The sequence below is a fragment of the Neopelma chrysocephalum genome, unplaced genomic scaffold (assembly GCF_003984885.1).
Source record: "Neopelma chrysocephalum unplaced genomic scaffold, ASM398488v2 Primary Assembly neopelma1_303, whole genome shotgun sequence".
Lineage (NCBI taxonomy): Eukaryota > Metazoa > Chordata > Aves > Passeriformes > Pipridae > Neopelma > Neopelma chrysocephalum.
This window is the reverse complement of record NW_020897965.1, coordinates 620,940-638,328: the sequence shown is the minus strand read 5'-3', so window position 1 is coordinate 638,328 and position 17,389 is coordinate 620,940. Positions and strand designations below refer to the sequence as shown.

General features: G+C 40.6%; 1 protein-coding gene across 1 annotated transcript in view; it reads right to left on the bottom strand.

The window, feature by feature from the left end:
- Window positions 1-8,420: 8,420 nt before the first annotated feature.
- LOC113978247 overlaps window positions 8,421-17,389 on the bottom strand; it is a 123,484-nt gene continuing 114,515 nt past the window's right edge. The window contains exons 1-3 of the transcript XR_003537520.1: window positions 12,700-12,803; window positions 12,146-12,264; window positions 8,421-10,407 (exon numbers count right to left, since the gene is read on the bottom strand). The gene's annotated coding sequence lies outside the window, so the exon portion shown is untranslated. Of the gene's footprint in view, window positions 10,408-12,145; window positions 12,265-12,699 lie in introns of the transcript that reaches the window.

Genomic DNA, 17,389 nt, shown 5'->3' with positions numbered 1-17,389 from the left:
GAGAGCCACGGGAGAGCCACGGGAGAGCTCCCCGCGGGAGAGCCACGCTTCCCGTGGCTGCCCCGGAGCCGTCCCCGCCCGGGCCCGCCGCTGTCCCCGCCGGGGCTCCCCCGGCCCGGGCCGCCCCCGCACGGTCCGAGGGGTGCCGGGAGCACCCGCTAGGCAGGACCCGAGCGGGGACAGGTCATTATCCAGCTACTGCCGGAGCCCCCCGGGAACCCGAGACCTGACCAGCAACTCTCTGCGGCAGCAGCGCAGGTACAGAGCTGACAGACCTCCAAACCGCAGCACACTTTGCCACCAGGGCCCAGTTTTTCGTCACCGTTAAGTGTCTGTGACCCAGTCCTTAGCAGGGTTACACATTACTGAGCCCAAACAGATGTCCTGAAAACTGAAACCGCTAGTTAGGAAGCAGCAATCTTGTTCATTAGCTTCCACGATAGTCAAATCATCTATAAACCCAGTGGTTAATGGCCAGCCGATGAATAATCAATGTCTCACTTTTCATCTGAGTGTGAAAGTGAGAATAATCTAATACGCCGTCCCTCCGGTAGTGCGAGGCCCCGTGTTCCGTTTCTATTCAGGGCTGATTTATAACCCAATGGAAACCTGATGTAAACATATGATCAATGAGTCCCATCATTGCTGATAATAACCCCCAACCGGCACACTCCCTCATCTCCAAAGCCATCCCTTTAGGCTATTAGTTTCGTCCAGCTAATCCTCTCCACTATTCCTGCCTGCTGCTTTTACCTTGGCCATCCGTTCAGTCCGGCAGACTCAGAAGTAATTTTATACGCAGTAGAGAGCGGGTGGAATTGATTTTTCGCTCAGTGCTCAGTTCCCATCTGAATAATTATCAATTTTACTGCCTCATAAAGGGAAGAGTCAAAATTTCAAATCAATTCAAAAGAGCTTCTGAGACTACAGAAACTGTGCACGAGAATAAAGGTCAAAGTTGTCAGTGACCTCGGGAGATGATGTCAGATATTAGTACCCTGAGTAGTTGACATCAAAGGCACTCAATATGATATGACTAGTGCTAATGCAAATCATATTTATGCTGACTGCTGGAGACCAGCCATTAATATTTAAAAGAGTATGTGAAAGCCTGCATTCAAAATAAATATAACATATTCTGCAGAATCTGAAGTTAATAAAGACAGATCACCGCCTAGTCATACGCTGTAAAGTGAAAGATTACTGTGTATTAACAGACAAAGTATTACATCAGGATTGCCACAAATGGAGGGCAGCCCAGAGCCCAGCTTGTGCCCTGCCCCTTCCCTTCAATCATGGCACGTGGCACAGCACAGACCAATCCAACAGACCCCACCACTCACTGCTGAAACCCCTACTGGCCATGTAAAACATAAGAACCTGTCATATGACACGGGAATCATCATATTCTGATCATGACGTCAATAATAAACATCATTATAATTCTCACAATACAGTGCCAGGAATATATTAGCTACCATTTGTTCCTTTTCACCTTTGATTAGAACAGCAAGCAAATGCCAACAGGAGCTGACTGTATGCCAAGCTTTTTCCAAATGACACCTACCTCTTAGGGAAACACAAAGATGACCACACCAGTCATTTGCATTTTGTTAATAACTTCCTTTTCCATTAAAAGCCTCCTGGCCTGTGAAACATACCTCCTTAAAGAGCATCTCTGCAACGGCATTAGGAATTCAGAGATGCTTCTAAATACACATTTTCAAATAGTTTAATGAGATTTTAAGGGCATGTGGCACAGAGCAAATGTGGGGATCTGTAGCTTTGAACATCCTGATCTCCCTGTAATGTACTAGGGTGGGGAAAACCTGGGGGAACTGGGAAGGGGCAATCTCTCCTGAGCAGTACAGTGGCCACTTCCTTTTCAGGTGCATGAGATTTAATTTCTATTGTATTTACCTGTAATAGAAAAAAATACCAGAGTCATCTACTGCAAAATAAAACATTCAAACTTGACAGTATACATTCAATTTACACATTTCATTACCAAAATGTGTGGTTCAATGCCAGAATTTTTCTTCATCCTCCTAAAATACTTTAGAGACTTTCCTTCCCAATTGTCTATAGAAATGTATTGATGATCCCACACACCTTTTTTATGAGCAAAAATGAAACACCAAGTTGTAAGATACTGTACAGCCAATTACACTACACTGTTCAGTACGATAAAAAATACCTCCAGTCTTTGGTTGTCATGAGAACATGGCTGAAGCTACTCAGGGTTGCATACCAGCATAGGGAGGTTTGTTCTGTCCCAAAATAGCCAATGCTACTTTGGTGTTCAGTACCACAAAAAATTAGGAAAATTCAGAAATGTAATAATACAAATGTATTATATGTAATATATAATACGTATGTACATATGAGAGTCTTCTTGTCTTTAGCAAGGTTCCTGAAGAGGTAGGTGACAATGTAGTCTGAAACAGCACAACAGCTGGAGGAGTCAATCACATCTGTGCAAAAAATGAAACAGTTTTGAGATTGTTTCTATAAAAGAATAACTAATAATGACATTTTAAAGTACTTGGAGAGCTCAACATTTACTCTCTTTGGCTAACTGATAAATCGACAAGTCCAGTTTCGACACACAGGCTGACTGGCTTTGAAGACTGCTTTTACTAAGGAACAGTGGTATTAAACTTTGCTGTTGGGGTACTGGTAACTCCATAAACGAAGGATTCTGTAACTCCAGTGACTGTCTTTTGCAGCTGTAAATACAGCAGCCCCTCTGCGTACTGGGAAGTGCAGGATGAGGGCTAATATTTTACTAATATTCAGCTTCACATCCAAAAGACTCCAGATTCCTGGAAACTAAATTCTGGTTTGATCTGCCTACTGAGAAGACAAGGCTAAACCAAATAGAACTGCTGTCCAGGCTTTTCTCAAGTAGTGTGTCACTGTGCTTCTCTGCCCCAAGGAGCTTACAGTCCATGCCAGGTGTCCAACACTGAACAAGGGCCATTAAGGGCAGTAAAAAGGTCATAACAGCCAGTTAGTAATTTTGCTTAACAACTGTAATTCAAGTGGGTTAAAGTACATTAAGTACAGTTTAAATACATTAAAACCAGTGTCCTGGCCCATGGTTCTCATGCAGGCTCCTCTCGAACTTCCTCTGGCAAACAGCAGGGCACCTTACCCTGCCCAGGGGCTGTTTCCTCTGTCCTGGCACTGAGGGACTCCCTGGGAAACTGGACATAGACCCCTGTGCTGCCTCCCAGCTCCTGTTCTGTCATCCTGGCCAGGGCCACACGTTTGACCACTGTTGGCTCCATCCCAACACCAGCTGATGGAAGCTCCTCACATACGTGCAGCAGCTTCACTGCTGGGTGCAAGGTTTAGCCCTATCTGATATTCTCTGCAATTCCAAACATCAGATCCAAATGAGTGGAGCGTTGAGGACTACATCCTGTTGCCACTGGCTTCAGCAAGAACTTGTCTAGGCCTTTTATAGTTCACAGTATTTATTTTAGATGGGCCACTGGAGTAAGGGATGTGGGGGTTGCAAAAGGAATTAAACTGTTAAAATGCTCATTCTAAGGGAAAAGGGATTAGAAGGATCCAATTAAATGTACCTTGAATTCTTTAAACCATGCTAATTTGGAGGCCTGCCAACCTTGCAGTGTTCATTTAAACACATCCCTCTAGACCCTGAAGTATTTTGATCTGTGTCTGTTTAACTCCTTAAGCTCTGTGCTGACACTATTAACCCTTCACCATTGAAATCCTAACTGCATCTTGCTAAGGGTGTTTTGGAGGAACACTCAAGGGGCATTTACAGGCAGAGAAGATACAAGTCCTAAGGCTTGATCCTCCAAAGCACCCAGTTGACTCAGCAGCCAGAGCTGGGAGTGATCTAACAGCTCACAGAGATGAGCTGGAGCATCTCAGCTCTGTCTCCACGGGACTGGTGAGCTTCCGAGGGCTGCACCCAACAGGGCAGGAGGGCAAAGCTTTGTTGGAGCAAAGCTGAGTTCAAAGCTGTCAGTCTTGCCAAAGCAAAGGCAGCACTACCATATTCTCAACACAAATAGTCCTGCATATAAACTAGAAATGCAATTCATGGTGGAATTGAATCACCATCAATAACAACAAGAGAGAGATTTGAAAATACATATTTCATAGGAGGGCTCTGCTGTATTTCCTAACCAGTGCTTAACTCTATTTCTTTTTAAATTGAATAATACAAAGTAAATCACTATCATCAGTTTACAAAACACCAGTAGTTCTAAACATGCTGATACTGTACAAGTAGGTATTTTACATTCGACAGTAAGTGATTTTAGCAGGACAGCAGACAGGTCCACACTATCATTTGCTCATGAGAATCTGATATGAGTGTTAAGAGCTACTTAAATTTGCCCATAACTATATATCAAATATGCTTCCCCATGCTCATTTTTCCTTTTGATTGCAGACAGGGAGTGTCAAGCAAACTCCCTTGAATGACTCTTCTGGGCATGTGGAACTCTGTGCTGGGCAGAATAGTGTTCTCACTAAATCTTAGTGAGACAAGCCAACTAAATAAATAGAACAAACAGGAGCAATGAGGAGCTACCAGTTCTAGGCTATGGACAGATAAATGAGTGAGAAGATAGAATAAAGATAGAATTATAAAAGAAACTGAGATAAAAGCTTGGGATAATCAGGAAAAATGCAGTCAAACCGTGTTTCTCGCTTCTGGTCCACTCAGCTCCATCACTGTGAACGAATAATTTATGGAAACACTACAACCAGCTCTGTGTGTGCCAGCATGGGCCCAGCAACAGTTCAGCAGCTTTGTCAAGCAAAACTGAGCTCTCTGGACCTCCCTGATGGGGAGGTGGGGGCTGGTGACGGGCAGAGGACATGGATGACGACTCTTGCACCAGTCACCAGCTCTTGGGGTTTCTCCTTTGCCATTCATTTCATGTTTGGACACTAACCTTACATGCACTTCTTTGTTATCTGTGTGGTTTTGCCTTGTATATGCAACTCCAATAAGCCATTAGCTTAAGTAGCTGCAAGTTGAGCATGTATGTTAGAGTGCATTAGATTATTTTAGAAAAGCCAACAGAAGGCCCAGAAGACTTGAGGATGACTTTTGGTCTCAGCAATATGACAACAGCAAGCGGAAAGGGAATTGTTTTTCAACAGTTTAACAATTAACATTGCTGAATCTGTGCAAATTAAAAGATTTTGTTTTGTTTTTCAAATAAGGGCAAGGAGAGGGAGTTAAATGGTATTTTCCGTGTCCATCAACTGCTTATAGTTCAATAGTGGTATTCTTTGCCTTTGAGACTAAACCTGGAAAGTAAATAGATTTAACAATTTAACATCTAAATTAGGCAGCAAGACAGAAAAAATGTTTTACTTTTTCCTCAATGAATAGCATACTATACTATTAATCATATGAGACTTCGAAAAGCTTTGCAGAGATTAGTGACAACATGCCAGGCAGGCTGCCTTAAAAGGCTCTGATCCACTGAGTCAGCTGTGAAAAAGCCAGGTAAACACTTTGGAAGGGAACTATTGGAGCGTTTATCCTCCCAATAAAAGCTCGGATGAGGGCTTCCATTACAGCTGATTTACAGTGAGGTGCCTCAGAAGGAATACATATTCCTTCACAGTGCTTATAAAGTGAGGAATCAAGCAAGGTATTTACTCAGCAACAGAATGAACACTCCTCAGAAAAAAGGATTTGGGGACTGTTTGTCCTACAGCTGACAACAATGAGAGTCTCAAAGGTTTCAAATACGTAAAGAGAACAGAGAAAAAACGTCATATACTCTTTTCTGTGAAAGAGAAGTGATCTCCTGGCATTTAATTTTTAAAATAAAAAGACAGCTATTTAATTTTTGTAAACATTTCTGAAAATGACTTCTATGTTCTAATCAGTTTAAAACACAATTTCCCCTCAGATGGCTTATAGCCCTGAGCCCTACTATTCTGAGACGTTCTTGTGGCACTGATACAATTCAGTGAAAAAGGCAATGCTTGGATCTACTTACCCATTTTCCAAGGGCAGAAGGATGTATGTGACCAAATAACACACAGGAAATAAATTTATATTTCACTGTCTGACAATTGGTAATGTCAAAAATACCAACATTTTAAAAGGGATAAAAGGTAGGTAAATAACTCTTGAGATGATTAAAAACAAGTAAATTAACATTAAGAGCCAAAGAGTAATTCTTCTGGACATGCCATTATAGGAGTATGGAAAATAAAATTTCTTTAACATAAATGAGGAATTTAATGGCAGGCTTGAATATCAATTCTTGACACATGCAGTATAAAGAAACATGATTTAAAGGAAAAAAAATAATCACTTTATCACTCCAAGATGGAAAGGGAAAAAAAAAGAGGCATTTTTCAGCTGACTGATTATGGGAAGTTAAGTAGAATCATAGAATGTTAAGGGTTAGAAGGAATCTTAAAGACCATTCAGTCCCAAACCCCCCTGCCATGGGCAGGGACACCTTCCACTATCCCAGGGTGCTCAAGGCCTTATCCAACCTGGCCCTGAACACTGCCAGGGTTGGGGCATCCACAGCCTCCCTGGGCAACCTGTGCCAGTGTCTCACCACCCTCACAGTAAAGAATTTCTGCCTAATATCTAATCTAAACATTCCCTCTTTCAGTTTGTACACATTTCCCCTTGTCCTGTCCCTACAGTTCCTGACAAAGTGTCCCTTTCCTGCTTCCCTGTAGCCCCTTCAGACACTGGAAGGTGCTGTGAGGTCCCCACACAACCTTCTCATCTCCAGGCTGAACAGCCCCAACTTTCTCAGCCTGTCTTTGTAGGGGAGGTGCTCCAGTCTCCTTATCAACTTTGTGGTCTCCTCTGGCCTTGCTCCAACAGTTCCATGGCCCTCTTGTGTTAGGAACACCAGAACTGTGCCCAGCACTCCAGGTGGGGTCTCAGGAGAGCAGAATGGAGGGGGAGAATCCCCTCCTTCGACCCGCTGGCCACGCTCCTTTCCACGTAGCCCAGGATTCTGTTGGCTTTCTGGGCTATCAGTGCTCACTGCCAGCTCATGGTGAGCTTTTCATCAACCATCAAGTACTACTCAGAATGTGTGAGAGACCTTCCAAAGATTAGGGGCTGCATAGGCAGTTTGGACAGAAGTGAATACAAGTGAAAAACACCCGTAGGATCCTAAAGACAGAGGCAGAAACCAAATGAGGCCATCCTCCATTCAGCCTCCTGTCAAAAACAGGGTCAGCACCAGATAGGTTCCTCAGGACCTTGTCCAGTATCTAGGAATATCTCCAAGGATGGCATTCCACCCTCTGTTTATTAGTATTTATTTTAGGTGCATTAAGGACATTGAGATGAACTGAAGGAGAGCATTGGCTAAACAAATCTATGGTTTATGAAATATGAAAAAAGTAAGCTGTTAAAATTTTTGTTGATACTTTTCTCAGCAGAATATTAGGAATTGTACAGAATACAAGTTATCTAAGATGTTCCTAAAAAATTAGTAATTCTCCATGATTAAACGCACAGGTACCTAAACCACAAAAGTTTGAAGCTAAAGCTGGAAAGACATACTTTTCATACTCCTCCTATTTTTTTGAGAGGGGAGAATAAACAGAACACCTGAAAGCTAAAACTTATTTAGCTTTTCCATTTTCTTCTCTCTCTTTTACATTAGTTCAGTTTGAGTTTCAAAGAGATGGGTAAATTAAACTTGGTATGCTAATGAATTATAAAAATGAACAAAACCAGCCTCTCAAATGGAAGAGATGTGAAGGATGACAGAGCCCAGGATCAGCTGAACTGGCAGCTGTTGGCCAAGCCAAGGTTCAGTGCAGTGTATCCACCTGCAGCCCAGCAACAGGCGGGCTCCCAGCAGGACCAGCCCATGGGCAGAATGGTGACAAAGCACCCAAAATATCTGGGACAGGATGGATTTCGGTGTTACATAACAGAATGACCTGAATACTTGTTCAGCACTGCTACTCAGCTGTTCACTGCCCATCTCCCCTCAGAGAGCTCCCACAAACTGCTGAATGTGTTGGCACGTGGGTGCTCGTGAGCCTTGGGGGCTTCCTGTGGGGCCCGACTGGCACTGGGCAGGGATGAGCAACACCAGCTATTACACAAGAACATCTACACACACTAATGTTCTACATTCCTATTTTTCTCCCCTTAATAATGGCCTAATCAATAAATTTGACTCAAAGTTTTGAATAGCTTCCCAGTCAAAAACTGCGCATGGTATTCCTGGATGACCAGAACGTAACTGCATGATTCATTTTTATTTCCCACAAATGCTGTTTCCTTCTCCATATTCCAAATTGCTTTAGACTATCACCTCCCTGCCCAAACCCCAAATGTTTGAACAGTTATCTGGTTCAAAAGCATAAATTAGTGTAAGTGAATTAAATGAATTGCAATCAGACCTGTTGTATTTGTATCGTACTCCAAGTATCCTTCCCCGGCTCTGATTCTCCTCTCTAAAGTGTATTCAGGAAGTACTGAGTAACAAGTTTCTTTTTTCCACAGGCAGATACCTTTACATTCCTCAAATCACATCACAGCTGTGCAGAACAAGTGTTATTTATACAACAGCCATGCTGATCAAATAAAAACAAAACCCCACAGATACTTGTACACACATTAATATTTTACTTCTGAATAACAAATGCATGAATTTTCAGTACAATTCTAGTGGAGGCACATTAATAATTTTAACAATTCAGGCTTGTAAGAAAAGAATATTTAAAAACACTGTCTGTAAAAATCTACAGGTTTAAAAGAACTTAGTTCCAGTAACCAAAATAGTCACATTCTTTGAATGTTCAAAAGCCAGCATCTTCCACTGCCCCTTGATATTAATTTTTTAAAGATACAAATGTGTGCTGCTTTGAAAATCTGAGATATCTAAATACATGAATTCTTCCTTTAGCCAAGTGTAAGTAATTCTTACCTACTGCAGTGAGTCCTCCAGATATTGAGGTCAGAATAAGATGTGAGGTTCCAAACTGGTAATGAAACTCATATGATCTTGGGTCAGACACACCAAAAGTGGGTAATAAGACTGGTTTAGTTTTTGATATTGCTGAAAAAAAGAGTACACATTCATAGAAAATACAGATATTACCACTGACTAATGTTAACAACATTAACAGATTACAGAAGATCTTAGAGATTTTGTGATATGATAAATTTAAAATTAGTCAATGAATCAGAATATTCATAGACCTAAAATATTTTCCTGTCTTCAGTAGATTTCCACTTTTCAAATTTACCCTTGGATGTAACCTGCTATCAGTTTAAAATACGCTCAGGATAGTCCAAAAATGCCACAGTGCTTCACCATCCAACATGCTGTCAGTCTGGGAGGAGCAGGATAATGTTCTGCCCAGGACCTTCTGCAGGAAATCTCACAAAGATTTATTGTGGATTTCCCCAAACCATCTCAGATATAGACTTTTTTTGCTGCTTATGTGAGCTCCTATAACAGCCTTTGCTCAGGCAAAGACACCCGCTTGAACATATCAGCCCAACCCAACCAGTATTTTCCTCTTAAGGACTCTTGCTTTGGAAATTAAGTGTTGGGTAGCTGGGAATGTGCAGTTAGGCCAATACACCAACTTTAATTCAGAGCAACTTTTCACTTCCACAGACTTTCTTTATGTGGCAAAAATAAATCTGGGTATTAATTATTTTTAACTATCCCAGATTTGTCCCTTCCTGCAAGACAGTGACAGCTCTGAACTAAAGAATCATGAAGAAAAAGGCCCAGTTCAAATTCAGGCTGATATTACACAAGATCTGTTGTCTTCCCACAAAGAAGTGGGAATATGATATACTTTAATTTTAAACTTTTCCATTTTATGGGGAATACACAGTGACAATTTGCAGATTGAAACTAATTGCTGAGTAGCTGGATATATGAGGATGCTTTACAGTGCACGCAGACAATGAAATGGGTTTGCAAGTATAGAAAGGGAAAAAAACCTGCATTTCTCTCTTTTACAAGCCTAGTGAGAGTTCTGGAAAAGCTCCCATTTCACAAGGCACTTCAGTCATACCTGTGTTTCAGATGTCACTATATAAATAAATTCAAGTAATTGAACTGAAAACTCTGTTTGAGCTGTTCCGGATCCCTCTGCCTCATTATACCAACACAAAGCCTGTGGTGGTGTTATTTCACGTTTCACATAAAGACTCCCAAGATGAGAAATTGCTCGCTAGCAGGTCACTGTGGGATACTGAAAGCAGCGTTTTGACAAAGGCCTGAAGTACATTGTCAGACTGGTTGTCCCCGTACAACTTGAAGATGCTGAAGCTGACAGAATTTCCACATAAGGCAGAGTAACAGATGGAAATGCCCTTGAGTTTCAACGGATAAACCTGATCTTTCAACAAAGTCCCAACAGAGAGGATCTGATTAGCTGTTTTCATAGAAAGAAAGAAAGAAAGAAACTTAAATAAGCAGCTGCAAATCTAAAATATTTTGATGGCACTATCTAAAATTATTTTTGTCTTTATTTTCATTACTATTTGGAAGAAAAATTGTTTCTGCATTTGATGTAAAAGATCTGTTAAGTAAGCATGATTACAGCTTAAAAGCCATTAAACAATTAGTATGCAAAATTTAAAATACAAGCTCTGGAATTCCCACTATTGATGTACAGCCAGACCATGACTGGGTCTATGAGCATGAATTCCTTAATCTGAACAGAGTTGCAACACATGGTTTTATAGTTTCTCAAGCTGCAGCAAAGCCTGGTTTTGATCCATTACCATAATGCTCTCTTGGGATGCTTGCTGATGTATACACACACTAAATATATTCCTCAGAAAACAAATATGTCCATTACAAAAGCATCTATTTTACCAGTCACAGATGGGAAAAACTTCCTAATTCAACTCCATGTTTATAATGTAAAAATAACAGCTACTGGTAAATATTTGTTGTTGCTATTAACAGGCAACAGTGACTTTGGATCCACCGTGCAGCAGATCCCACTGCAATCCCCTGAACAAATCTCCATGTTCACAAGGTCTCATTACCAAGTTTTCTAAGTATCTTTGTAACAATTTAATGCTCATCTACACAGCACCCCAGAGTGAGTTTGTCTTCATGACAGTTTTTTTTAAACCTGAAGCAATTACTGACAGTGAGCAAAAGGAGGGGTATGAGCCCAGCAAACCGAAGCACTGGTCCTGCCCCACCTGGTGCCAACCTTGACAGGCTTGGCCTGCACAGAACCCAAGTGCCAGGTCTTTGCTTTGTTACTACTCATCATTCTTGGTAATTTTAATTAGTGGAAAATAAGACAGAGCTGTACATTTTAAAAAACATTCCTATAATCAACAGCACAACAAAGGAGACATTTGACTCGCCTGCTCTCGGTGTGTAATCGCCTTGTCCTGGCTCTGATCTCAACTTGGATCAAGGAGCAGTGAGAAAAGTGAGCATTACCTGTTTACAATCCAAACACTGCCAGCTGGGAAAGGGAGTTATGATGGTGCAGTTTTGATTTGAGGCAATTAAAAGAATGCCCTAAAACCTTGCCTGAGATGACACAGATGTAGTATCATTTAGTACATATTGAAGCCTAATATTAAACTGGGTCAGTGTCTACACAGTTCTCCTTTCTACTCATGCAAATTTCCACTTCCACATCATCTACCTAACTCATTTTAATTCTTTTCCTTAATTCTATTGATTATCAGCAATGATGAATTTACATCATATAATTAGAAAAATGAGGGGGAAAAATCTTGTTCCTAAACACCTAATGCATCAAAGTACCATCCATTTGGTGTCATTTGGTGCAAGAATGGAAAGACATAAGTTATTGTTTAAAACATTCATGTTTTTCACCACTTCTAGCAAGTACAAGGTAATTTATCTATCAGGTTGTAAAGGAAAAGTAGATTTACAAAAAAGACTGGGAGTATGATCAGGGATTGCATAGAAGAAGAAACTAGGGTCTATAAGAAGACAGAATGGTGAATTAGAATTATGGAAGGGAAAAGAATAGCAAATATTTAGCTAGGAAAGGTGGTCACTTAAAATCAAAATCAAAATCAAGCCTTCTTAATAAAACAACAAAAAATTTATTAATGAGAATATAGAGTGGTTTTGACATTTGTAAATGGTCATGTGAGCACCTCTCTTACCCAAATGCTGCAGTGTAACTGCGGAAGAGGTACCATCCCAGTGACTACTGCTGCACAGTAATTAGCTCCAAATGGTGTTAAATCTCTGTTATACTAAACAGCACTGGTATCCAAAACATCTTTGAAAAGTAAAAACATAGCAGAAAAATAAGAAAGTCTCCTAGTGTACCTGGATATTATTTTAATACTTTACATTACTGCGAAATTACACTTACAAAAAATTAAATTCCATTTAGCTTTGCACAGTGCACTATTTTAACATATCCTAGACAGATCATCTTAATTAGCATTAACCTTTTTGACAAGTCCTGTTCTAGTTATTGAGAAAAATCTGTGAATTCCAAATTCTATGAAGAAAATAAAATGAAATATAAAATTCTGTCTGTGAGATCAAGTGGGAAGGCACATACTGTTTTCGGAAACCACTGTTGAATGGTACAATTCTCAGGGCACAAACGGGACAGAAAGGTAAGAGTGCTGTAAACCAACCTGAGCTGGTCTTGACTATTAAATTCATTGCTGCAAATCCCAACTTCACTAACACAAACACATACCTGGCTTCAGAAATGAGCAAAGTTCTGGATCCAAGAAAGGAACAGCCTTGGGTTTGTAGCTGAGCTGTCCAAGCATGACATCCTACAGTCCTTGGTCATTCAAGTACTTGGTGTAGTAAGAAACAACAGATGGCAAGAGCTTAGTAGTTTGTCAAGAAGGCAATTATGTACTTAACATGGAAGTTAACTGGAATTCAATGCGAAAAATGGATGATGAGAAAAAAAGCTGGAAAAACCTGAGAAGTCCCTCAGCCTGGAAACATGAATTCTAGGAGGTATCCACTAGTGTTCATATTCCATCATTTTTATTACTTCACTAAAACCTCACCCAATAATTAAACCCCACTGATGAGCACAAAGGACTGACTGTGGGGAGGCCCAGCCCTGGCAGGGGGGCATTGCCAGGCCTGTTCCTCCTCAGTGAAACACTGAGCAGAGTTTGGGTCTTGTGTGACATTAAAAGCTGCTTTTTGCAAGTGGACAGAGTACACAGACAACTGTTCTGTGTTCATGGACTCATTTTAAAAGGGCCTAAGAGTGGGAACTGCTGATTTCAAATGAGCAGCAGAGGTGAAAGACCAGGCGGTGCCGGGTCCCAGCGCGATGCAGAGGTTGCAGTGCTCCAACACAGAAGTGGTTTAGCATTAGTTATTGAAAAAAAAATGAAATAAAGTGCCATGCTTGACTAGATAAAAAACCAATGATCTACTTGCAACATTTAGCAAGAGCTTCAGGGGAATATTTTTACACACTATGGATACTACTGAACATAAACTAATTTACTGAGGTACTTGGAATCAGGTCAAGAACAACTCCTCAGCTACTGAGGATATGCTTACATTTATAATCCCTGTAGTGGAAGACCAAAATATAATTTTATAAACTCCTATTGTTAAAAGAAACAATTTAAAGAAATTAAATCAACACAAAAGCGACATTTGACATGTTGAATTTAAAAATTGTGTTTGAAATTCATAGCTCCTGTCAAAACAAAAATTCTGTAGAAACTAATCAGTGCAGTCCCAGTGTTACTACTGAGTTAAAAATCAAATGAAAAAATCCAACTTGCACCAATTTCTTCTTAATGTGGGAGAAATTGCATCACACAATCTTAAAAGATACTGACTTTCAAAATTCTCAATAATTTCCTTTAATCCAACTTTTTGCCCTGCATTTGACAGCAACGCCACTCACAAAAATTGTGTACTCTGAGCCTGAGAGGTGATACAAAATTCTGACAGGAATAAGAAAAGGATTTTTAAAGATATTGGTGAAACTGCTGGAGAGGAAACAGAGTCTTGAATTTGGCTGCGAATTTTAATGAGTTAATCACTAAAAGACTCCTTAGTACAACCAAAGGAGCTGGAAAAAAAAAAGTGTGCATATGCAGAGGGAAGTACTGAGCCAGCCAACAGCAGGCTGGGCTGCTCTGCCCGCAGAGAACATCCCCACGGCTCAGCACCCCCAGCTCAGCACTGCAGGGCCCTCCCAGCTCCTGCTCTCACTCCCCCCAGACACGGGAGCACGTCAGGACACGCAGCTTTCCTTTCAGCTCTCCTCCTTAATTGCTTTTACAGGAGAAGCTATAATACAAAATGATTTCCTTATGGCTGAGTTTCATTTCAGCAGGGCTTGTTCTAGATTTCAGACCAATAAGCACTTTGGATAATAATACAACTAAATCATATTTTAACATGTGTGAATTAGATGAAGACTTTGGTGAGATTAAACAAAGGTTGTGAAAATGTATCATGTTTATAGAGAAAAGTGGTTTTTGCCTTTTCCCCTTTCCTATTTTTATTATTCACCACTACCCATAAAGATGGTTGAATGTACACCTTCTAGGCATTTGGAATGCTGGGCAGTGCAAAGAAGGGGCCAGACAAAACAGGAAAATGTGAATTATAAAGATGAGAGCTTCAAGAAATGATTTTTTTAAAGCTTCCACAACAACAAAATGTGCATAAAACCTCTCAAATCAGCCCAATGAGCATGCCCAAGGTAAATTTGCCAAAAGAAACTGATTTCAAAACATGAGTCCATAATGAAGTGCAATATATTCTGGAACCACTGTCATAGGAGAGAGGAGGGCAGACAACACAGCTGAGAGTGCTGAGCACTCCACTGCCAAGCTCAGCTGCTGCTGAGAAATACCTGTTAGACAGCAAGAATCAGTTTAACCAAAATTTTGAAGAAGACCCGTTATCTTATGAAGTTGGCACTGAATGGATTACCACACTAAGTTTTGAAATACATGTTATGGAAGCAATTTAAAGCTCATTAGAAATAATTGTGTCTGGCTACTGGAAAATGTGGTAAAATTTAATCCACATCCAAATGCTACCTGGGCTGTGAGCACAGGAAATTGTTTTGTGCTACTGTGGCTAACCTCATCGCTGACCCTGAGCAGTAACTGCTACAGCAGCTGAAAGCTGAAGCAAAATTAAAAACTTACATCAAAGTATATCATGACAGAATGTAGATAAATAAAAACAGCATATTGAAAATATTATTTTTATGTCAGCCTCTTCTAATGAAAGGGAAGAGGTTTACTAAAATGTAAAGAAACCACAAAACAAAAATGGATCGTCCCAAGATGCATCGCATCGTTCCTATACCACTGGGAGTTCAAAAACATATTGTAAGGAGACTTGTACATGCAGAATTAAAAGTGAAATATATTGGGGATGAAGAATAGGGAACTACAGTATTCCAACTCCTTTCAATTCTCTCCTTTCAGATGTTTATTTTAAATCACTCTATCACTCCCTCAGACCGGCTCCAGCCGTAATGGACAAGACACAACAGCCCTTGCCAAGAAGCTGTGGAGCCCCAACAAGGATAATTGTCTGACTAAGTGCACACTACGCCAGGCTTCCCATCTTTTGAACAAATAGCATTTGCAAAGGCATCTTAGACCTGTCTGCAGCACTGTATCAGTGATAAATGAGCAGGAGAGGACACACCAGTACTTCCCTGATCGCACAGCAGAACTAAACACTCGCCGAAGGGCTCCTTTTCAAAACTACAAAAAAATTAATCTCTCAAATTTTATTCCCTGACAACTGACAATACTTAGCATATCTTAAAAATCAGGATTGTGGATTTTTTTTCTGCTTTGCACTTAAATATATGAAACCCCTATATGCTAGTCTAAGGAGAAAAGAGGCTACGCTTTAATCTAGCATTAAAGATTTCAGCATCCATACTCACAAGCTATTGCCTATGTTCCCACTCCCCAACACAGTTCTACCTTTTTCTTCTCCTTCTACTTTCAGCCCAAGCACAGACCTCACAGCTCACAGAGAAAGGAAATGGATGTACCACTCAGACACAAATAGACATCAGAAACTTGGGCAAAACTGAAGATGGAAAGAAAGCGGCACACTAGATGACCAAATGTTTGTTTCAGAGTCATTTCCACAGTAATTTCCTGTACACAACAGCACAGGGCCCACACAGAACAAAGCCACATATAAATTCTAGCTGATTTTCGTCACCTGAAGAAGACCATATGTGTGAAGTATCTGTGTGTTATCCAAAACTGCTTTGATTGGTGTAGTCCAGACTTAGGAAGAACGAACACGATGTCAGCAATCACCATTGTGCCCTGATGGGGGTGAGAAGAATCACCTGATTCCACCTCACTTCAGACACTAATTCCTTGTCTAAGGCTGGAACAGAGGCATATCTCAGATCACATTTTTATGTACCTGTAGGTTTACATAGCAAGAAAACTCCCAGTTAACTTATGACTTAACCAGAAATTTTTGTGGTTTATTTGGTGCAAATAAAATCTCAGTAAATACTTTTATGTGCATTTTCTGTATATCATTACATGTGAGAGAGGAGGGAAAATCCTGTTCTAAAACAGGAAATTTAAATTTCACTTCCCAATGAAAGTACAATACAATTAAGCCATATTTTTGTTTATTGATTTATGTTATGTTCTTCTCAAAAAAAGGAACAGCCAGGCTAGGCTGTCTGTAGGAGAGGGACCAAGTCTTTCCCTACAGAGCTAGAAGCTGGAAACTCTCACTGTCAAGGGCAGAGCAAGGAAGAGAGGTGAGAGGTAACAAGCAGAGCTGGAAGCCTGATGTTCAGACAGGAGTTTGCCCAGGCTCCTCTCATCCCTGAGAAGTTCTTCTTTCCACCACCTAGAGACCTGGCTGTGTTTGCTCCTCTTGGCAGAGTCTATAGCAACCCACTTGGTCAGTGGACTAACTGAGACAGAGACTGAAAGGAAGGATCTTCCCACAAGGACAGTGTGATGAAAGAAAGAGATGTCCACTTCTATTTATCCCCCTCTGCCTCATGCCATCACTTTGTGTTTCTCTCAGTTTAAAAAGGTAATTATTATCATACAGATTTCAGTCAAATCCAGCCTGAGTTAAAGTGTCTCTTTGATCAGCTCGGAGGAGCTCATCATAAGCTGCAGGCATATACAAGAGGTCTGTCTGACTTGGTAAGATAAATGGGCACATATTGTCTGTTGTCATCTCCTGACATTTGCTGCATCTTCTATTCTCTCTTCTAATGCTTCAGCCATAAAATCATGCTGAGTGCGAGAATCTCAACTATTTTTGCAATTTTAAGTTACTTGCTGGAATGGTACAGAAGGAAACCTGAAAACTGAGCCCAAGGATTAGAAGGCATGTATGGATTAATTCTTTTATCTGAATCACACAAT